At 41.7% G+C, this 23237-nt stretch overlaps 1 protein-coding gene and 1 non-coding gene across 2 annotated transcripts in view; both read right to left on the reverse strand.

The window, feature by feature from the left end:
* The window catches only part of Palm2akap2 (PALM2 and AKAP2 fusion), a 457063-nt gene that overhangs the window by 349306 nt on the left and 84520 nt on the right, over nt 1-23237 (reverse strand). The window lies entirely within an intron of this gene.
* Nucleotides 8157-8229, reverse strand: Trnaa-agc (transfer RNA alanine (anticodon AGC)). The gene has a single exon. It is a non-coding gene; the product is annotated as a tRNA-Ala (tRNA).

The raw sequence follows: 23237 nt of genomic DNA on the forward strand, positions 1-23237 counted from the left end.
CTCTATCCTCAGACCTGTGATGGAGAAGAAGGTGCAGGTTTGAGCAGGTGGGAGAATCAATAGGACATGGCTGTTAACCAGGCACCTGCAGGGTGGACAGGAGAAGTCTAGCCTTCTGGATTTCAAGCTTGTAAGGTGCCTTTGCCCTCCTGAGACCCACCAGCCTCTCTACAAGTCTGTCCTTGAAGTGGCCTTCCCTTGTCTGAACAGCACTCCACTCTATTCTCTCTTGGCTTCTGTGTCCCCTGGGGCCCAAGGGGCCTTGTTCTGACCATGGTCCTGTGCAGGTTGCACACTGTTCCATCTTTGATCTTTCTTCAATCCCCAAATGTTTCTGGACCTAAAATCCTAACATTCACTCTGGTTCCTGCCCTTGGCATCCCTGTCCCCTCCCTGCCCCTGTCCCTGCCCCTACCCCTGGCTGGTAGGAAAACAGGTCACTTCCTCTGTGTTGTTTTCCTCTTTCTTCTTTGAAAATGTGTGATTTTCTCAAAGCACAACAAACTAAACAAAAACCACACAAAGGTCATTTTTGCCCCTTTGTGATGATTTAGGGCCTTTTCTGTCCTGGTTTGCCCTGCTAAAGCACCGCATCTGTCTATTACTGCTCTGTGATGCAGACACAGCTCTTTTAAGACTTGGCAGTTCCTGTAATCCCTCTGTGGGTCTGGGTAGCATATTTGCCAGTGAGCACCATAAATTGATTAAAGGTGAGTATAAAGACTGTTCCACACATCCAGTATTAAATAGAACTTTTTTATACTTTAGGAAGAAATTTTATTACAAATTTCCAGAATATTAAATAGGTAAATATTTTAAATTAAAAAAAAAAAAGAAACTTACAATCCAGATGCCACTCTCCTTCCATGGCCCAAAGTTCATTGTCAAAAAAGGAACCATATTCAGAGACATAATTACAAAAAGGAATCATGAGAAATTCAAAGGATAAACGTCCCACAGACATGGACTACTATGGAAATCTCTTTTGGGAAGTACCTGGGTTTATATGATAGAATATGATTTCTTTCACACTATTTTATCTTGGTTCTTGGGTCTCATTTCACAACATCCTATAAAGTGATGCCTATTATCATCATTCCTAACCATCTTCCTTCAAACACTCAGATTGTTTGTAGAAAAGCAATAACATTATTGGGAAAGAAATTTGCCATGTAACCTTATTGATTTATTGACATTTTAAAATGCCATAAGACTAGAGTTTCCATTCATTTTAGTACTGTTGTATATTTAGCTTATTTTATATCCAAACAGACCCAAGACATAAAATATTTCTTAAAATTGTTCCTAGGCATTCTCATTTAGTTCCTTTACTTAATGTTGATTCTTACTCCTGTGGTCTACACAGGGAACACAGGAAGAAATGGCGAACAGAATACTCTCCAGAGTGGTCTTGAATGAACCTGAGCCATACTATCCATTCAAATGGCAGTCCAAAAGGAGGTAGGTGGAACTCACTCCCAGTTTTTTTTTTTTTTTTTTTTTTTTGTGGCATGTGTTGGGATAACATGTTCTATTACAAAAATCAGAGGAATTAAAAAATAATTTGTGTAAAAAAAAAGGAAAATAAGAAAAATGTGAGAGTTGAGATGTTCCCAGTGAGGTATTGGGAAGGAAAATGAAATGCATTTGCCTTGGAAGGACCAAAAGAAAAGATGCCTCTTTCATTGGTCCCTTTAACAATCTTTTGTGTTAATTTCCGGTTTACAGGGTGAGTGAGAAAGAGACTGCTTCTTTCGTGAGTGTACAGCTGTTCTCCTCAATGCCCCCTCACTAGACTTCGGGAAAGAGGGAGACTGAAAAAGTCCACAGAACAAAGTGCTTCAAATCAGAGTTGGATCTGTCTGAGGATAAGCCATTTAAACAACATGAACCTCATTGTCCTCAGTGGCAGAGAAATAACAATTTATAAAGAGAAAAGAATGTTATAATAAATGTTAGGGTTTTCTTCTATTTCTGCCTCAGTTTCTGTCCTCCCTCCCCTTCCTCCGCTCGCTGTCTACCACTGGCATGATTTTGGTGAGCAAGTCTACCCAGCCTACATTCCACAGAGCCACGAGTAAATTATTTCCCCTGAGTTTAATTGCAAAGTACTGTGGCTTGAGAGTAAAAATAGATGCAAAAAGCTACAGAATGCATGACGCCTTTTATAAGTCACTCTGCAAAAGGCAAAACTGCTGGGACAGAAATCAGATCAGTGATTGACAGGGGCTAATGGTGGAGAGCGGAGATGGACAAACAAAGGACCAAGAGAACACTGTGTGGTGACGGAAATGTCCTGTGTGTTGATTTGGGAGGTGATTACACACCTATGTATGCATTTGTCAGAACTCATTGACCTACGCACTTGACAAGGGTGGGTTTTACTGTATGTAAATTATACCTCAGTAATTCTTAAAAAAAAAGACTGTGGTTTGGGACCTTTGAAGTTTCCTTTTGGAAAAAATCTATGATCAGTACAGCAAATCAACAGCGCTCTTAGGAATATTCATGTGTGTAACTAACTAGAACAAAAGACAGACATTGATAAGCCCCCTAAGACAGGCACAAGCTTCTGTGGGAATTCAGAGGCAAGAGAAACATCCATTCAGGGAAATCAAGAACTACTTCACAGAGGACCTTGCATTTAAAATGGACCAGACAGATTTCAATTAATCACCGCTTTTTTTCCTTCTCTACCAAATGTATTAGACTTTGGTACCTGTTTATAAATTGTTTGCAAAATTTGCTACAGGTTTGATCATTTTTTTAAATTCTAAAAGTTCTTATATAATGATGCATTTGCCAAGGATTAAATGATCCGCATTATCTTTCCCCTTGAATCAGTGAGTGATCGCAGTGTGAAGGCCAGGTTTTCTGAGCTGGTGGTGTTTAGAAAATTGATTAGTTTTTACATATACACTTATGAAATATTCTTCCATTCTATGAAATAAAAGGAAGTGCAATGTCATTAGAGACGATAACACACTTCAGTGTGGGAGATTAGGAGTAGGGGCCCAAGGATCCAGGTTCTATCATTCAAAAGTGACTTGACGAACTGAGAAGAAAAAGATCTCTAACAACTCCCCAAAGAACACAGAGTTCAGAGGAGAAAACACAGGGGCTCTCAAATACATGAAAAGATGTTCCATTTTAATACAACCAGTGAGAATTTCTTCTTTTTTCTATGAAGTGGTAAGACAAAAGGCCAGCACTCCAATAAAAAAAAGTAAGCAAAGGAAAGGGCTAGAAAAAAACCAGAAGAGAAACCACAGATAACCTTTAATGCTTAAACTCACCCACACTAAGAGGAAGACAAATGGAAACTACACTGTATGCATCAGATGGACAAAGTGGACCACATTTGTGAACACCGTGTTAGTGAGGCTGTACGACAGTCAGGTTCCCTTGGGACACCCCTTGTGGAGACCATTGGCAGTGTCCAGTAGGTTTACAAATGCACAATGATTTTGACCCAGCAATCCCACTTGCACGAGACTTTTCTTACAAGTCACCTGTAATGCAAAATGATGTGAGTACACTGTTTCATGTAGTACTGTTTGTGATAGCAAATTAATGTCCCTCAATAGAGTTAAATGAGCTATTTATACCATTCTGTAGAATACGCTTCGCTTACAGTTAAGAGAGGCTGAGAGAACTCTTCACCTGCTGATAAGGAATAATCATTAGGTTATATTAGAAATCAAAAGTTGAAATTCAGATGAGTGTACAGTCTGTTAGCATTAAGGGCAAAATAGGGAGACTTGTTCCTGTTTTCTTGACTATGTATGGATGCTCCCTGGAAAGAGGTGTCAGTAATTGGCATTAGAGTTTACTTATGGGGATTTCAGAGGGATGAGGGGGTAAGGAGTGGGACACTCTTGTGAGTCTGTGATCTTTTGTCTTTTGAAACTCGAGCAATGTGAATATGCTACCTACTCAGAAATAAATAGAAATCTTAAATAAACCAAAAACAGAAGAGCTAAATCATGCAAAGGAAGAAAAGTCTGGAATCTATTCCTGTTCTATCACTAAATTTTGTGACCATAGACAAGTCCATTCTTTTTTTTTTTTATGGGCCTTGGCATGCTTTTCTATAAAATGATGAAGTTGATCTCAAAGATCTAGTAGGCTCTGTGGTGTGTTTTTTTTGGAGAGTTGAGTGGGGATGAGAACAGGGATCATCTTTTCAGTATCACTACCTACAACTGTATAGACAGTAGGATATAAAACCCAGAGGCCCACTTGTATAACTTGCTACATGACAGACACTACTTGGAGTTGTGCAGGGCACTATTTGAATTTCTATGTAGCGTTGTCCTCCTTCTTTCTCTGCCTTTAGATTTTCACAAAGAACTTTCTGACCATAAGAGACTGTTAGCACTGAGGACCAATGGTTACTTTACCATGTGGGAAAGGCACCAGATCAAAGTCTTTTTATTTTAAGCAAGTTTACTATATATTAAAGGATTCATGGGTTGTGAAAAAAGGACCTACAGTATGGCATTCTTATATAGTATTCTTTGCTCTGAAATGTTTAAAAAATTTAAAGGTGCTCAAAATTACCCAAGGCAAACCAGGTCTGAAACAATCTCAAATGGTTCAAAGCAATTAGTGTGTGATGAAAGTTGAAATTTCAATTTGTGGCAAAATGATGGAATATCCACTAAAATTTGTAAAAGATATGGCTCACCTCTGGGACAAATTTACTACATTTGGGATCCATGTCCCACCATCAACACTCAGATTACATTCCATGTGCATTGGAGAGCTAAGCATAAATAGTGACTATTTAATTTCATGATGAAAGAGATTTTTGTAAGTATAATAAAAAAACAGGATATATTCTAAAAAAAACAAATAGATGAAATTGGTCCAAAACCAGTTAAAATGTCTGTCAAAGAAATAGTACCACACTCAAAATTAGAAAGCAAATAACAAATTAGAAAAATATATCTGCAACATCTATGTGTAACAGATCAACAGCATAAATCCTTACAAATTAACAAGAAAAAATGAAGATTAATAGTAGATGAAGGGTCCAATCACCAACTCATAAAAATAAATATATGTGGTGCATACTCAGCATGTGCAAGGCCCTGGGTCCAATCCCCCGCATTAAAAATCGTACATACATATGGCAAGCAGACATGAGGGAAATGTTCATTGCACAGGTATTCAAAGATGCAATCGTGTGATGCTGTTGTGTTGACTATCATCTCTTTTGACCAGATTTCAGAAGTGATTCCACACTGCCCCATAGCCTATTGGTGTGAGTGTGGACATAAATCAGTACAAGCTTTTGAAGGTCTATTTGGTGGTGCAACCTGACATGTTATAAATACCCATTGATGTAGGTGATTCTGTGTTTAGGAATAGCTAAAGAAACTGATTTCAGGATGCAAAGATTCGTGTCTGAGAAGGTCATCCAGGCGTTGTCTGCAGTAGTGAGAAATTCTCGTCAGCCTGAGGCTCCTGATGAAATGCTGATGTGATAAAAGATGGTGCTGCAATTTGTCATTGATTCAGCAAATTGTGGATTGAAGTGCTTGTGAAGTTTTCATTCGAGTGGGGCTCTCTTTATAGAAAAATAAATAAATAATGAACATTTGCATGAGGACTTTACAGAAAAGTAAAGCATAGTAAGGGGATATTGAGGAGTGGATGTGGGGGCTGGATGATATTTTCAGGGTTAGCATAGAACCTGACAGAACATGGTAGGCATTCAATAAACCTCCCTTGAATAAATGAAAGGACCAACCAGGCCAAATGAAAGTGAAAGCAGAAAAGTTTTGCTAGGTTGTCTTTCTGCCTTTTACTTTCTCCTAGACTTAGATGGTTCTCCTTTCTGATTCTTGTTACAGGTTCAACTGCCAGCCAAGATCAAGGGCCTCCTGCACACACTCCCTCAGGCCAATAGCTGCAGGCATTTGAACAAATGAATCTTCCAGCTCTTTATGCGGCTCTGGATTCAGCTCAGGTTAGAAGTTAAGTCTTCTAATGACAAGCAAAGGTCTGAATGGTGTGAGGAGGCCAGCCATGCAAAGACTGGGGGAAGACGGAGGGAACAACGAGACCAAGAGCCTGGGCAGAATGGGCTCGGCATCTTGGAGGAGGAGCCTGAAGACCACTGTGGCCAGAGCAACATGAATGGAGGGGAAGTGTGAGAGGTGAGGGATAAAAGTTGGCAGGGCCAATTATAAAGAGCCTTGATCTTGATTGGGAATTTGCATTTTTCTGGATGAGAAGCCATTGGAAGGATGAGTAGGGAAGACACGTTATCTGGTTTACATTTTAAAGATGCTCCTGGCTTCTGTGCACCTGAGAGTGGGAACTGGAGGCAGGGGAAGGGAGAGTGAGGAGGCTGGTGGATTTGTGCAGCTGCAGGGTGAAGGTGGTGGAGATGTGGGTGCTGAAGGGCACTGGCTTTGACAGGAGAGGCAGAAGGGATTCCCATGGAACAAGAGGGATAAGAGTCAGGGGTAAGGTCTAGGTTTGGGGTGGCATGGTGGTGCCGTTTATGAAGATGGTGCTATGGATGGAATGTTGGAGTCCCCCACAAATTCACAAGTTTAAATCCCAATCCTGAACGAGATGGGGCATTGGGGGCAGTATTTAGATCATGAAGGTAGTGCTATCCTGGTGGGGTTCATGTCCTGAAAGGAAGACCCGCCCGAGAGCTTAGTTCCTCTCTGTCTATCCTCAGTCATGTGAGAACACACAAGAAGATGGCCATCCACAGTTTTCTTACTGCCATAGGAAAAGGAAAGGAGGAGGGAAAGATGGAAGGAAGGGAAAATGGGAGTGAGGAGAGCTGAAATTTGATGATTTTTCAAAATCCCTTCAATTCTCAGCTTCTGGATTCTGCTTTGGGATTTGTAGTAAACCAGACATCAGACTTATTTGAAGATATTACTAAGGCCCAAAGTTCCACAGGTTGTGGTGTGGGAAGTGAGAATTTTAGGAGGTCGAGTGTTGAAAGGTTCACAGGCAAGTGGGATGTGCCCTTGGAACGTCTTGTGGGACCTCAGTGGGTCTCTGGCTTCCTGTTGTGATCTCTTCCCCCACATACATGCCCACTGTGGCGGCACTAAGATGGGGTCAGAGCCAGCACCGAGCTGTTTGGACTTACAGCACCCAAAACTATGAGCCAAATAGCCCTATTTAAAAAGTAAATAAATCAAGTTAGCCTGACTCAGATGTTTCATTGTAATAATGAAAAATGGGCTAATACAAGTACCTTGATCATTGTCCTGCTCTGACCCTAATTCATGTTAATGTATTTAGAGAAGTAGTAGCCTAACTGGCCCTAATTTTGTAAATTAAAGTCCAAGCTGTTTTGCATATCTTGCAAGATACCCTTTCTGCATCATCTCTTATGTCATGTGCTTTATACTTGATATTCCAATAAAATCTAATTTAAAAAGATCAAGAGAGAACATTTAAACATACTGTAACTGAATGATCGGTATAGAGAGTATGATATCAATCATTGAAAAGATAAGCATGTAAACATGAGTAAACCACCAGATGAACAGGTACGCGTCACTGTGTTGATAGTGGCTGCACCGTAGCTGTGAAATTATGATAGTACTTTTTTACTTCTTTTGTCTTTTCTGTGCTGTTCTTTGAAATTTCCACCCTAAACTTGTATTTTTTTTTTCCAGTGGTATAAGTATACACAGTAATCTTTTTTAAACTGTTTTTTTTTTAGGGCTGGGGTTGTGGCTCAGCAGTAGAGTGCTTGCCTAGCATGTGCGAAGCCCTGGGTTTGATCCTTAGCAGTACATAAAAATAAATAAATAAATAAAGGTATTGTGTCCAACTATAACTAAAAAATAATAAATATTTTTAAAAATTTGGTTCTTTTTAGTTATACATGTTTTTTTAATATTTTTTGGTATTACTTTTGAAATAAGAAAAAAAATACTACCGTTGACTTTTGAAAAGTTTAAGACTCAATGATGTTGCATCAATTGAGGACCCTGCGATCTGGATGACCTTTCATCATTTAATAAGGCATGGGCAAGACTTCCACATGCCTTGGTGAATTAACTTTAAAAAATGACTTTGGTGTATGCAGATCAAAGTTCCCATCATCTATAGAAAAACATCCAAAATGCATCTGAGAAATTCATGAAGCAGGGTTGTTTTTTTCTTTGTGGTGCTGGGGATTGAACCCAGGGCCTTGGGCATGCTAGGCAAATGCTCTACCACTGAGCCCACACCCCAGCCCTGCAAAGCAGTTTGAAACATGTTAGAAACTGCAGACTTAGCTTGCTTCAGCCAGATCACCAACGCAGTCACCTCCGGAAACTCACAGAAAGCACCAAGAAGCAGAAATTCATGTTTTGTCACAAATGGCCTCCAAATAATAGGGCCTTGTTTATCTAATCTGTTTTTGGAAGGGGGAAAAGGAAGACTCTGGACAAACTGAGGGAAGAAGGGCCCCCTCTCTTCCCCTCTCCCTTCTGTGAGAGCAGAAGCTGAATGCTTTGGGAGCGCCTATAATATGCATAGCTCAGGTCCTCCTGTACTCTGGAGCCTGCTCTCACCCAAGCCTTGTTGCAGCCAGCAGGGTCTCCATGGCTGAATTTGAAATGAAGACGTCCTGCTTTCTCTTCTGTGGCTTTGAGTTAAGTCCTCTGAGAAGCAGAAGGTGCGGCAAAAGAACATGGGCTTGAGTCAAGGAGTCCTGAGTGAAAATCTTGGCTCTCGTGTTTTATCTTGGAAACTCCAAGTGGCATCTTGGTTCACCTGTCATTACTTTGTGGAAGTGTGAGATGGAGGATGGGTGACCTTCAGGCAGGTCTTCAGCTCGCCTCTCCCTCCCTTGATCGTCTCTACGTCATGATTCCATCACTGTCACCCTCCAAGCTTGGTCACTTTTGCTCTCTACCCACAGTGCTCTAGGGTTCTGGACCTTATCTTTTCTCAAGTGGACAGATACCATTGCCCTGCAATGGACCTCCTGCCCCCAGCCCATCTGTCACACTGCAGTCAGGGTGACCTTTCTCCAGTGAAGTGGTCCTGGTCCTTCCTTTGCTTAGAACTCTTCTGGGGTTTCCTCTTGCCCTTGGGGGGAAAGCCCCCAGCCCTTAGCACTGCCATCAAGGCCCCTGGTGATCTGACTGCTGCTTCTAGTGGCAAGTTCATCTTTTGTCATTCCCCCCTCTTTCTTTGCGGTTTCCTGCCTGTTTCTAAGTGCTCCTGAACCTCCATTCCTTTGCCCAAAAGGTTCTCCTCTCCCCCCTCCCCCACTTTATCTCATCACTTATCTCCTGGATACTATGTCCTATGGTGTCACACGGGAGCTCCTTAGAAATGCCGATTCTCAGGCACTACCTTAGACCCCCCTGGGTCAGGATCGTCAAAAAATCAAGATTCCCAAGGGATTGCTAAACGCATCCAAGTTTGACCAGCTGTGGCCTGGCTAATTCTCACTCGTGGTCACTTGAGGTTCCATCTTGGTTCCAAAGTCTTCTCTCGATTCTGTCTGCCTCATCTACGGTGAATGTCTTTCTCCAGTCTCCCGTTCTCTTACATGTTCTCCTCCTATTACTTTCCTCATTGTACTCTTCTAGAATCTTCTGTGACGCCATCAGGAGATATGTGCTCCTGTACTCACAGTGCTCACCAAAGAGCCTGACAGAACATGGTAGGCACTCCATAAACCTCCCTTGAATAAATGAAAGGACCAACCAGGCCAAATGAAAGTGTGAGCGGAAAAGTTTTGCTAGGTTGTCTTTCTGCCTTTTACTTTCTCCTAGACTTAGATGGTTCTCCTTTCTGATTCTTGTTACAGGTTCAACTGCCAGCCAAGATCAAGGGCCTCCTGCACACACTCCCTCAGGCCAATAGCTGCAGGCATTTGAACAAATGAGTCTTCCAGCTCTGGATTCAGCTCAGTTTAGAAATAAAAGCTTTGGGTTCAGATGACATTTTTGAAAGCCCAGAAATTCCCTAGAAATCCTTGCCTCACCTTGCTCTGAGATAGGTTTCCTGAAGTGCTTCAACGCCTCTATTTAGGAGCATTAGCTAACTGTTGCTCAAGCTACTGCAAAATCCCAACCACATGGAGGTAAAAAGAGCTCGCAAAAGCCCAGGACCCAATGCCTCAGAAACGGTCACCCATCCTGGGCCCATGTCACTTTCAGGAGCGAAGCCTAAGGGGCGCTCGCCAAAGTGCAGCATGGCTGGGGTTCCCTCCAGAGGCTGGCCAGCCCTGATGGCAAAGAAAAGCAAACAAAAGGAACATTCTTTCTACTTGTGAGTGAAACAAAGACCCTACTGAGAAAACTCAAGGAGCAGTCAAGCTGTAAAATCAACAGAAATGGGGGCCCCCCTGGTCTGTGCAGCCGGCATCTGGTTTCAATGGAAACATCCTTAAAATGCTTTGAGAATGAATACGCATTTGAATAATTTATTATTAAAGTGGTTTTTCCCCCCATGGATATTAGTGAAGACGCAGAACCGAGGATATCCTTGTATATGCTCAGCTCTCCACAGGTCCCCCCTCTGTTTAGACATTTTCTGAGTGCAATACCGAGAGAGAAACATTTGAAAGCACATGAACTGCCAGCAAAAACCCAGGGTTGCCTGGCTAGATCCTGGTTTATTTTGAAAGACGCACAGGAACACCGCACCTTGAGTGGATTACACAGTTTGCCTGGGAAGCCAGAAGTGAGGTTGGGGAAGGGCCAGGAGGATCTCTAGGTAGAAGTCTCTGGCTTCTGTCCAGAGTTTCTCTGGTGGAAACTTGTCTTAGATTGCACTTGTTGCTTTAGATCCTCAATGGAAAACATATAGATAGGACTAATACTCTAGAACACGGATTGCAAATTAGTAGCTGTTTTGTCTGGGCCACACTACGTCTCAAAAAAGAAGGTCTCAATTCAGTTGCCAACATTGAAGACATTCTGCATATCAACAGTTGGTTGGATCCTGGTAGCCATCGACACCTTTAGAAAAGACCCACATTCTAGATTATTCCAGGTTCAAACACTTCCTTTCATCTAGCCCAGGCAATTAATTCATTTAGGCTAGCTTTCTGGGGTGCACGTATACACATTCCAGGACACAGCCTGGAGTGTAGAAAGCAAAAGAGTTTGTCTTTCTTGGCCAGTCACCTTGGCCATTCTCATTCAGGTACCCTACTTGGTACTGTGTAATTTTTTTCTTTTATAACGTGGTAGAACTTCTACTTTCTTCACTTTTGCAGAACTGTATGAATGCTACACACACACACACACACACACACACACACACACTATACTTCTTCTCCTCCCTCTCTTCCTCTTCCTCCCCTTCTCCCTCCTCCTTCTTCTTCTAGAATCCAAACATGCCCACCGGGGAACATTTTTTGAACAGCCTTCTCTTGAGTATGATAAGCTACAGGTCTTTTCTTGGCATTTCCTATTTCATGCAGGTTTGTCAGCTCCTTATCTTTCTGTCCTTAAGTATAACCCTCCAGGGGTTTACCTATAATCTTGATTTCTGATCTTTTCAATTTTGGCCACCCAGAAATCACCACTCCTGCACTCATGCAACTTGAAGGGTACAATTTTCACTTTTGGGAGCAATAAAGTAGTGTTAGTGATGTTTACCAGCCTGGAGCTGTTTAGCCTCTAAAATGGCAAAGGCCAGCCAGGAATTAAAGCCCTTGTTCGCTAACATGGAGACCTTTGATACTAACCAAGGCTCCAAAACATTGAAAGATGAAAACAGGTCCATTTTGATTCTGAGCTCCTTGGGAACACGGAATCAAGACTTACTCACCTCTCAGTTCCTACGTTCTGGTTACAATGCTCAGCGCTGAGTCTTGCATGGAATTGGCTTCCAGCAGATATCTGTCAAACTAAGATGGAGATCATATGCTCCATTCTAGACAAGAGCAAAATGGTCCTACATCTATTCTACAAGATTACCTAATATTTGAACTTTTATAATGAAAGTATTTTATAAAATTGCAAGTTCTCAAAAACTCAATTTTTAGAATACATATATGTGAAAACTATATATATATATGAAAACGTGTTTGCTTACATTAGGGCAATTCACATATAGCCAGGCTTAGAAATTGCAAAGCTTATAATTTTGTAGGTAAGGCAACCAGTCCAAGAAGAATAAAAGATTTGCCCAAAAGGAGGCTGGTGGCAGTCTAGATGAGAACCAATTTCTTGGTTCTTGGTCCAGTGGTTATTTCCCAGTACTAGGGACTTGCTCCAGCCTAGAAAGTGGTTCTAGTATGGCAGGTGCGTGACCAACTCCAGTAGCCTGTTGTAGTGGCCTGCAGATGCCCTGCTACACACTATGAAAGAGCCAGTACTTTTGAAAGGCGTTGTGGCTTGACGGGTGGATACCCTCTAGAAAGTCTAGTTGGCAAGCCAGAAAAATAAAGGCATCAATACAAGAGCAGCTCCTATCACCTCATATTTAATGCCTCAGTTGTGTTGGAGGCCCAAAGGGAGAATATACCTGGTAGGGGCTGATTTGTGTCCTCCCAAAACCTGTATGTGATTGTGTTTGGAGACAGGGTCTTGAAAGAGACAATTAAGTTAAAATGGAAGTTATCACAGTGGGCACCACTCCAATATGATTGACCAGAAGGAAGATCAGAAAAGACACCAGGGGAAGGTGGCCATCAACAAGCCACAGAAAGAGAACCTGGAAGAAGCCGATCAAGCATCCCCATAGGGAACGGGAGGCCGGTTGGTGATGGGCATCCCCTGCAGAAGGGCAGCCCAGTTCTCCAAGCCCAAGTGGAAAGAGCACAAGGCTGGTGCTTGTCATAGTCAGATCCGCTTTCCTTCTGGACACTACATTAAGGTGAAAAAACACCATCCTACTTCATTTCAATAAATCAAATCAGTGTCCTAAAATGATTTGAGCGTGTAACTGAGAAGAGGGCCACTAGCTTCTAACAGCATAAAAATCACTTTCAACTGATGAATATTTTGATGACACTGGTCAAAAGAATCATTTGGAAACTAGTGATGTTTAGAATTATGCAGTGACAGTATTTGAGAAATGAGAAAAGCATGACATTTGATCTAATATTTGTGACCCCTATTCACATGAGCAATGTTTAGTGAAATCGTGTCCCATGATACTTTCTACTCAGAAATGCTCTTTTGTAAGATGCAAATGACTGGCAAGAAGAATAGTTTGGTTCTTATGATTCTGCATTGTGGTGTATGATTTTTATACCAAATTCTGAGACCCCCAAGACATTACTACCCAGGCAAATTTGTTAGCCATTATGAGACAAGAACTAGAATAACATTTTTAAAACATCTCTAGAGTAAAACACCTATTTAAGGAGGCAATTATGACGAGAGGCCCAATAGTTGAGACTTTTTAACTGTAAATCAGGGTGGTGGCCAGGGCGCTGGCTTGACATCAGCCACTTGTTAAACAAGGGCACAGAGAAATGAGGCTGTGGAATCTATCGCTAGAGCCTCTTTAGGCACCTGCAAAAGCAAAGCTAGACTATTATAGATGATATAAACAATAAAAACTACTACAATGCCGACTTTTATTAGTAGTAGTAACAGTGATTATGCTACAATTATATCTGCATTCAGGGCCCTTGACAGAGCAGCAGTAGCTTGCATTCTGCTGTAATTTCCCAAACGCTCTTACACAGGCTCCAGTACAAATGGACTTGTCTCCCCTCTCTCCACCTTGCTTTTGATCATGTTCTTTTTGCCATCTCTGCCATGCCCATGGCCCCCTCCTATCTGTGCCTGTTAAAATCCTGATAGAGCCAGACTCCCTGGGTTTGAACTCTAAGCTGCCATAAATGAGTCGTGTGACTTGGGAAAGTTTCTTAACCTCTCTGTGTTTTGGTTTCCTCATCTGCAAAATAAAAGATAAAAATAGTACTCCCTTATAGGTTGCTGTGATGTTGAAATGAAATACTGATGTGAAACACTAAAACAGTGCCTGGGACAGAGCCTCACCTTCCTTCAACCTTCTGGGGACATTGCTAGTGCTTCTTTCTGTGGGAATGGCACACTAGACTTTGTGAGTGGGAGGCCACTTCTGTATGGTTGCACTAATTAATAATAAATAACAATTAATAGTTACTTCTGTTAACTTTGACCTGAAGATTAATCACATGATTAAATATTAACGAATGTGGCCATGCACCTACTCTGTGGCTTGTAATTTGCTGCATTCTTTCTATTTCTTGGAGGCCTCTCGTGCTTATGAAAGAACTTATCAGTGCCGAAGGGACATTTCTCTGTGCTTTCTGACGTGGAATTATGGGGCTACCTTCTGGAAGTGATTAGTATTTCCCTTCAAACCAGTTGGCATTCCCAAATTCATTATCAGAGAGTGGGTCCAAAGAGCAATAGTTCAGGGCAGATAGGATTTCCTGGGACTAAGAGCAGAGGGGAATTTTTGCTGTCATCTGTTCCCTGCTGGCTGACACTCTAAGTGGCTGTCATTCCCTTGTGCAGAAGTGAAAATTCCATATAAGGCCAGTCCTGAGCAGGCCATTAAGCAGTCTGAAGTGTTCCTGGGGCTGCGACCCCTCTTGGGAAAGAGCAGCACACCCCTGGCAAGGATGACAGCTCCCATCAGGGCCAGCTTGTGCAGCAACAAAGTGTGTATTGTTGCCCCTGCATGCTGAGCCCTGTGGGCTAGTAAAAACACGCAATCCACCCTTTTAATGGAATGAGGGGCGTCGGTTTCTGTGCCACGTTTTGGATGGAGCCATAACACAAATAAACTATATTCTGGGGTCTGAATTTATGAAGCCGGAGCCAGTCTGCATGGTCACAACTGCGACACCCAGACCTCTGCATAAATCAAATGCAGAAGCCAAGGGGTCTGGCAGCTTGCTCCTGCGAGGAAAAGAATCTGGAGAGGCTTCCCAGCACTCCTTACCGTCTGCCATTTTTTTCCCCCTAAACATGTTTATTGCTCACAGGGTTGATGGTTTCTGCACGTTTTTGTTGTTGCTAAAAGTTTGGCAGCAGAATAACATTTTGGATGACCTAGAGTAGGATGTGGTAAGACAGGAGAGGGTGTGGGAGTCTGTTCTGCAATTCCTGTCTGTTCCATCTTGGAGCTAAGCATGTGTGTCTGCAACTGTCTGTCTGTCCCTGTCTGATTCTCCCGCTCACATACACACTTACACACTCAGAGTCAGTGGAGCCAAATCAAGGGATCAGGGAAGAAGAGAAATGAGCACCCTACAACCACAGAGTCACGCCCCAGAGGAAGCCAGGACTGGGAAGGAACCTGAGCCCGTGTCTATCTCTGGTCATGGCGAGGTCTAAACGGTTTTTGGATCCACCATTCTTGGAAACGGTTGGGCTCCAAAAATGAGCAAAAATTAAACCTGTGCTCATTGTTGAGGCTTGATTTAAATGCTGAATACATCATTGGAGGCTTGATTTAAATGCTGAATAAATCATTGGAAAAGATGTTTGGTGCCTGGGCTGAGAGGAAGGGGCTTTGGGAGCCAAAAACAATAGTGGCTAAGGGCATTGCAAGGACTGAGGGAGCTGACGGAGAAGATGCCTGCTCTTAGAGTATTATGGAAGAGAAAAACAACAAGAAGCGAACCAAAAATATGAGAGAAGGTTGGGCTCCATGAGTCCAAAGTGTTAAATCTGGACTTGGCAGGAGTCATCATGATCAGCAGGTTTTGCTCACCTGAGGACGCAGGCAGGCAATGTTGCCAGAGCTGTGAGGTCCTGATGCGAGTACAAGCACATCTGGCCCGCTTAGAACACTCCTGGAATCCAAATTAACACACTGGAGCAAATAATATTAAGGGACAATAAAGATTTACTGGGGGAGACTTCCAACCACTGTTTGCCCGATTTATCTCAAATGAGATGTTAAGTAGTCAGTGACTGTCTTAGCCCCTATAGTTCTCAAAACATTTATTAAATCATAAAACATTTATGAAATCATTAAACATTCAGGTCTAGCAGAGGCCCAGCACCCTCTGATAACCTCCTGCTTTAAAGAAGGAAAACTGAGGCTCAGCAAAGGGCCCCAGGCCCTGCAGCTAGACAGTGTCCGTTGAGATCTGCAAGACATTGTTCTTCATCCTCGTAATTGAGAAATATTGTCATTCATTTTGCTTGGAGTGTGACACCCATGTTCTGTGTTTCAGTATAGAAAACTGTTTCTTCAAAGTCTATAATGATCCTTGTTGTTGTTACTAACTCGAAGTACCCTTTAATTTGTAGGTAGAAACTCCATTCTCTATTCTGTATATCTAAACATCTCTCCTATTATTTGCATATATTTTTCCTTTTTCTTTCCACTCGAAGGGAAATTTCAGATTTATCTTCTCCAATAATGATTTGATCTCCTAGTGGTTCAGTTATTTACTGCATTTAATAAGAATTTTAATTCTGCTCTTGAGGTTTTTGCTTCCAGGCTCATCTTATCCATTTTGCATTTCTATTTCCACCTCATTTCCTCCCGTCATCCCTGTGACCTTGTGGTTTTCTGCTTTTAGAGAAACACAGACAAAAGATACACCCCCACACTCAATAAGACCAAAAGAACAAATTTTGTCATTTGCTGGAATTCATTAACTGAGTATTTATGACATGACAAGCACTCTGCTCAATTTTGATGTTGGGGATAGAAAGGCAAAAGGACTTGTTTCCTGTTATCCAAGTGCATGTATATTAAGAAGGTCACATTAACAACCACAACACATGGGCTGGGGATGTAGCTTAGTGGTAGAGTTCTTGCCTAGCATGCCCAAGGCCCTGGGTTCAATTCCCAATACTGTCAACAAATAAAAAAATAAAAAATAAAAATAAACAATCACAATGTAGGGTAGAAAGTGCTACTTTCCTTGAATATGGCAGAGGGTGTTTTGAATGCAATACATCCTTAAAATATTTTCTTTTGATCCCTGCAATAGATAATTTTCAGAAGTCTCATTTTCTTCTAAACTTTTAAGATAAATGCTCCTTTTTCTAGCATCTCTAGCAACTTTTTTTTCACTGATTCCAAATACAGTAGTCTTTTACGTAACTTTTTCCAATATAATTATTTCAATAAGGTGAGCGCTCTCTAGGCTTGGTGTCAGCAGCCATGCATGGGATGGGTTGGCTTGTTACTACCCACCCGTCACTTGCACAATGATCTCACCCTAGCAGCTGGAGGACAGGTGGATACGCAGCTTCTATCCAGTCTCTCGATTCTAATGCAGCTCGGATTCTTTGAGATTCTGACTCACCCTACATGAAAAACCACAACTCCTGCTGACAGAGTATTTCTGCCATCAATCTTCCTTCTTGGATCCATCTCTGGGAGGACTTTATGAAACTACACTTCCCAGGATGCAACTGCACCCCCCCACCCACAGGCTTCATGGGAGGTGGAAAGATCCCTCTCTTCTTTCATCCTGTCGGTTTGCAGAATCTGAGGTTGGAGGTTAGAGAGAGAAAGAAGGGTGAATGAGAAAGCTTTGGGCTGCCTTAAAAGGAAGCAGCTTCCTGGAAGTAGGAGGAGGGTACTTCACTTTCTGGCTGGAATTGACATTAAGGCCCTCTCCAGCCCTTCCCACTTCTGTGATTCTCTCAGGGAGGCCACTCCTGGATCAAGACCATAGGCTGTCTGAAAATCACGCTTTTTAGTAAATGCAGGGGTGACCCTTTCCTCTCACTCCTGAGTCTATCTGGGCATTTTTAAGGAACGTTGGAAGAGCTGCACGAGGACTGCTCTCCAGATGCTGTTTCCCCGCTGCTCACATATGCTTTTTAATCTTCTCTACCCCCAATATGACAAGCAGAAATGAAAACAAAAATAGAAGCTAGGTTAACCAAGCAAGGGCCCACCATATGTTTATGTGGTGTGGGTCAAAGAAATCTATAATCCTGCACACACATTATAATGCCCTGTAAATCCGAGACTCACAGCCCTAAATGGAAACGGTCACGGCCCGTGTGAGAGCCATATAGAACAGACAGAGGAGTACATCCACGGGCTAAGCACGGGAAAAAGGAAAAGACAGCTGACTTTGTCAGTTGCTGGGATTCATTCATTCTTTCTTTCATTGAGCATCTCTTGGGTGCCAAACACTGTGCCAGGTGCTGAAGCTAGGGATAAAAATGCAACAAGACATGGTCCTTGTCCTGTCAGTGTGTGTAAATGTGGGTGTATTAAGAGTGCGCTCAACTGTTACGCAGGGCAGAAAGTGTTAATTGCCTGAAGAAAGGCTTCAGACTCTCCAGTGGCTTTCTTCTCACTTGGAGTAAAAGTCGATTCCTTTTGCTGAGATGATTTAATAAGAAAATGTTTTGAACAAATGACGTGGCATTGGGTGTCTACACGTTCCCCCCACCTTCCTGCCTTCACAAAAATTAATTCAAGATGGATCTTAGAACTAAACCTAAATGGTAAGACCACACACTTCTAGAAGAAAATACTTTCATGGCCTTGGAGTAGACAAGCAATTCTGGTATGGACACACAATGTACTAATCATAAAAGAAAAAAGTAGGCTAATCAAATTTCATCCCAATTAAAAATTTCTGCCCATCAAAAGCCACATTAAGGCAATAAATATCCAAGTGGCAGACTTGGGTAAAATACTATATATTATACATAATATTATGTAACTTAAACATAACTGATAGTATATATTATGTTACTTATATAATATATAATACACACTACATTACTATATATATAGCATGTAGAAAGATAGGTAAATACAGATGTAGATCTGTTAAAGGACTCATAAAAGAACATATTTTTTTTAAAACTCCCATAAACAATAAAAATACAAATAGCCCCATTTTAAAAGTCTGAGCAAAACGCATGAAAGACATTACACCAAAAAAGGATATATAGATACCAAAAGAGCCAATGACAATATTCAACATTAGAAGTCAGCCAGGAAATGCAAATTAAAACTACAACGAGGTGTATTTCAAACTGCCCAGAGTGATTAGAACAAAACCAAACCAACTCAAACCAACCAGACAATCCCAGATGCCTGTGAGAATGTGGAGCAGGAACGTTCTCATCCGCTGGTAGGAGTGTAAAATGGTCCCATCACCTGGGGAAATTGTTTGCAGTTTCCTATGGAGCTAAACAGGTATCACTCATGGCTCAGGAGTTCCACTCCTGGATATGTCCCAAGGAAAATGGGAACATAAATGCACAAAAAGACTGGTTGAAGAATATTCGTGGCAATATTATTCAAAATAGCCAAAACAAGACACAGCCTAATTGTCCAACACAGGAAAATGGGTAACATAACAGTAACACAGTAACACATGGAATAGTGCTCAGTACTGGTGATCCAGTATGCATGAGTCTCCAAAAGAATGCACTGAGTGAAAGAATCCAGACTCAGAATCATACCTACTGCATGATTCCAATTCTTAGAAGGTTCTAGAATACTAATAGAAATGGTTATCTCTGGGTTGAGAGGAGAATTGTCTGGAAGGAACTTTCTGAGATGATGGAAACAGCTTAAAACTTATATCTGGTCTTGCATGATGGGTACAGAGTGTATATAATTGCCAAAGTTCTGCAAAATGAATGTTTGATATATGTACGTTTTATCTTATCTCAAATAAATTTTTTTTAAGCCACCAAAGTCCTCGTTTTTTTATAAGGTCCAACATGACCTGATCCTGCTGTCTCCTAGACCTCACCTCACCTTGCTACACCTATCTCCCCGACTCCCATCCACTCATGCAGACCTTTTTGCTACTTAACATACCAGGCAGTCTCCTAACTCAGGGATGAGTCCTTCTGTTGCCTCTTTCTAGAAAGTTCTTCTACTATTTAGCTACATGGCTTGCTTCCCACCTCCACAGGTCTCTGCACAAGTGCCAGGAACCCCAGCACAGAAGCTTTCCTTAACCATCCTGTATACCGTCTGTGCTCCCCCTCACATCCCCCACCCCCACTCACCCAGCCACAGCACTCACCAATATCTGGTGGTTCAAGATTGAGCCTACTATTGGTCTCTTTCCTGCAAAGAAAGTTTTTGGACAGTGGTGACTTTGTCCTGCTGGCCGCTGTTTCCTAAACAGCTAGAATATTTTCTGGCATGTAGTAAAGCCCATTAGGTAGTTGTTGAATGAATAAATGAACAATGAATAGAAGATGGTGGTAGATCAGAGGAAAACCGTGGCTTTGTGCTTTTTAAAAAAATTAGACTTCTCTTTCAAATTGCTGACCAACAACATTTGCATTTTAAGACACAAATAAGATGAAGAGCAGATGTGTTTCCGAAAAAATAAACAACCTACTTCAAAGTACTCCATGATATTTTCTAGGGCCTACACAGCCAGCTTTGACAAAGCTTTTAAGATGAGAAGTCACAGGGCCAGAGGATCCAGAAGACAGTCTTTTGCGTTCAGGGCCGATGAGCCCCTGGGAGTGACCTTCACTCTGTAGCCCTTCATGCAGGTCTCTGCAGAGGGTCAGTGAGAGAATTTCTGAGTGGCCATCCTTGGCATTTCAAAGTCACAGCCAATCAGAACTGGAGACCTGAAGGTTATTAAAATGGTCCCATATAACTAAAAATGGGGGTTGCGGGGAGGGAATTCCCAGGCTTGGGATGTGGTGTTGCAGCACTGTACTGAAATCTGGCTCTGGATTCTAAGACCAACTCAGCCTCTAAGTAGTGTGGCCCCCACAAGCTGTCCGTTAAAAGTTGGAGTTTCCGCTTCCTCAACTAGAAAAGAAGGGGTTCAACTGGAAGGCCTCCAAGACTCCTCTACATCTCTGGTTTTTGAATATATAATCTCTGCACCTATAAAACCAAGGAAGAATTCAACTTTTTATGAGCTAAGTCTACAGTTATAATATCTCTGTTGCTTTTCTTTAAAAATAAAATGGATGGCATTCTCTACCCAGGAGGCCTTGTGTCTCTTTGCCCATCTTTGTTAGGCTATTCCTATAAGCTAGTGGCTGTAACAAGGAACATTTCCTCAAATACTTCCAGTGCTCAGACATTGTCCAAGTTAGAAATGTGACTACTTCAACTCATGAAATTTTTATCGGTGTCAATCAAGTATGGTACTTTTTGTAAATTTATAGTTTTAGTTGATTTTTGTGCCATTCCTAGCTCTGTCACATAAAAGTAGCGATCTTGGTTGAGACAAAAACCTACCTGAAAACTTGGAATGGAACCCCATTTGACCCAGTTATCCCACTCCTCGGCATACACCCAAAGGACTTAAAATCAACATACTACAATGACACGGTCACATCAATGTTTATCGCAGCTCAATTCACAATAGCTAAGCTATAGAACCAACCTAGGTGCCCTTCAACAGATGGATTAACAAAGAAAATATGGTACATATACACAATGGAATATTACTCCGCCATAAAGAAGAACGAAATTATGGTATTTGCTGGTAAGTGGATGGAACTGGAGACTATCATGCTAAGTGAAGTAAGCCAATCCTGAAAAAACCAAAGGCCAAATGTTCCCTCTGATATGTGAATGCTGACTCACAATAAGTGGGGGCAGGGCAGGAGGGTAAAGAATAGAAGTTCACTGGATTAGAAAAAGGGGAATGAAGGGAAGGGAAGGAGGATGGGAATAGGAAAGACTTGCCTATATTCACATATGAATACAACCAGTGCAACTCCACATCACGTGCAACCACAAAAATGGGAATTTATACTCCATGTCTGTGTAATATGTCAAAATACACTCTACTGTCATGTATAACTAAAAAGAACAAATAAAAAATTAAAAACACCTCTCTGAGCTTATCTATATGTAGCTATAAAACTGAGATAATAATTTTAGGCTCCTTATTTTCAAGTTTTTTTGTGGGAATCAAATGGGAATATATGGGAAAGCTTAAGTAGAACAAGTTGTTCAAATATGAAATGGTACTTTTATACAATTGGATTTTAAAAGCCAAATGGAAATGCTGGGGATTCAAGAAGGAGATTTGAACCTTTGGGCACCTGGAATAGAAGATAGCCCATGTTGCACCACTTATAAAACATAGGGCAAGAATTTCGTTAATTGGCAGAGGTGTTATGGAAAAAGAGAGAGAGAAAGATATTTTTCAGTTAAAGAGACCAAAATTCAAAGGCTAGTTTGGGACCCTAATCACTGTGTGACTCTGGGCAAGTGATCCAGTATTTCTAGGTCTGTGTAAAGGGCTTAATGGAGGGAGCCCAACTCCTTAGAAGTAAAATATGAACAACTTTTTGTTTTCCTAACAACTATTCCGTTGACCTTCTTTTCCTTCTGGAGAACGGACTCCCTTCATAATAAATCAATCAGATCATAATGTTTTCCAGGAATTCTGTTTTCATAAGGAGAACATTTTGTCTATTTATTTATTTGTTTGTTTTTGCAATGGCGAACATTGAACCGAGGGCCTTGCACATGGTCGGGAAGTGTTCCACCACTGAGCTACATCCCCAGTCCTGCTAAATAGAACATTTTAAAATGTCATTTTCCAATTATTCATTGCTAGTATCTAGAAATGCAGTGGATGTTTGTAAATTGATCTTAACCTTGCTGAATTCACTTCTTCGTTCTAACAACTTTTTTTTGTAGATTTCTTGAAATTTCTCAAAACAATCATTATTCTGTGAACGAAGACAATGTTCTCTGTTTCTAACTATGTTTTACTTCTGTTTGTTTTTCAAAAAGAGGGGATCAAGTAGCAAGACCCTAATGGGAGTTTGGCAAACTCCAAGGGCTGAGCAGGGGGCTCTGGAGACAACCGCGAGAAAATTTCATAATATTTGTCAGTGTCTCTTACATTGAAGGAAGACTCAACCAAGATTTCCACTTCAGGGCATCAAAGCCATGCTCTACAGGTTGGTGTTGATGTACCAGGACTCAGACTTTTCCTGGTTCCTTCTCCTAAATGTCGTAAAGGTTTCAGGAATGCACAATTAGAGTAAAACCTGCCAGCTTGTCAGAGACTGCCCATCTTAACATAAATAATCACGTTTGAATGGGGCTCTTCCATTGGGTTCTTTGAAAGCGTAAGTTTTGGAACCCAGTGGGTAGACTTCTAGAAGCCTGGCAGAACCATGTGGAGTCAAGAGGAACTCACTGTATCGTGAGCTAACTGGTATTATTCCTGTTGGATTGTCAGTTGCTGCAATAACGAGGTCAGTTAATGCATCCCGCTAAAATTAGCACAGTCCCGGTTTCAGTCTGGGTCCTGTCTTCCTTCAAACTTTCCTTCCGTGAACCTGGCTTCCTTCTGCTCTGACAGGCCTCCGGGGCGCGTCTTTCCA

The sequence above is a fragment of the Callospermophilus lateralis genome, chromosome 2 (assembly GCF_048772815.1).
Source record: "Callospermophilus lateralis isolate mCalLat2 chromosome 2, mCalLat2.hap1, whole genome shotgun sequence".
Taxonomy (NCBI): domain Eukaryota; kingdom Metazoa; phylum Chordata; class Mammalia; order Rodentia; family Sciuridae; genus Callospermophilus; species Callospermophilus lateralis.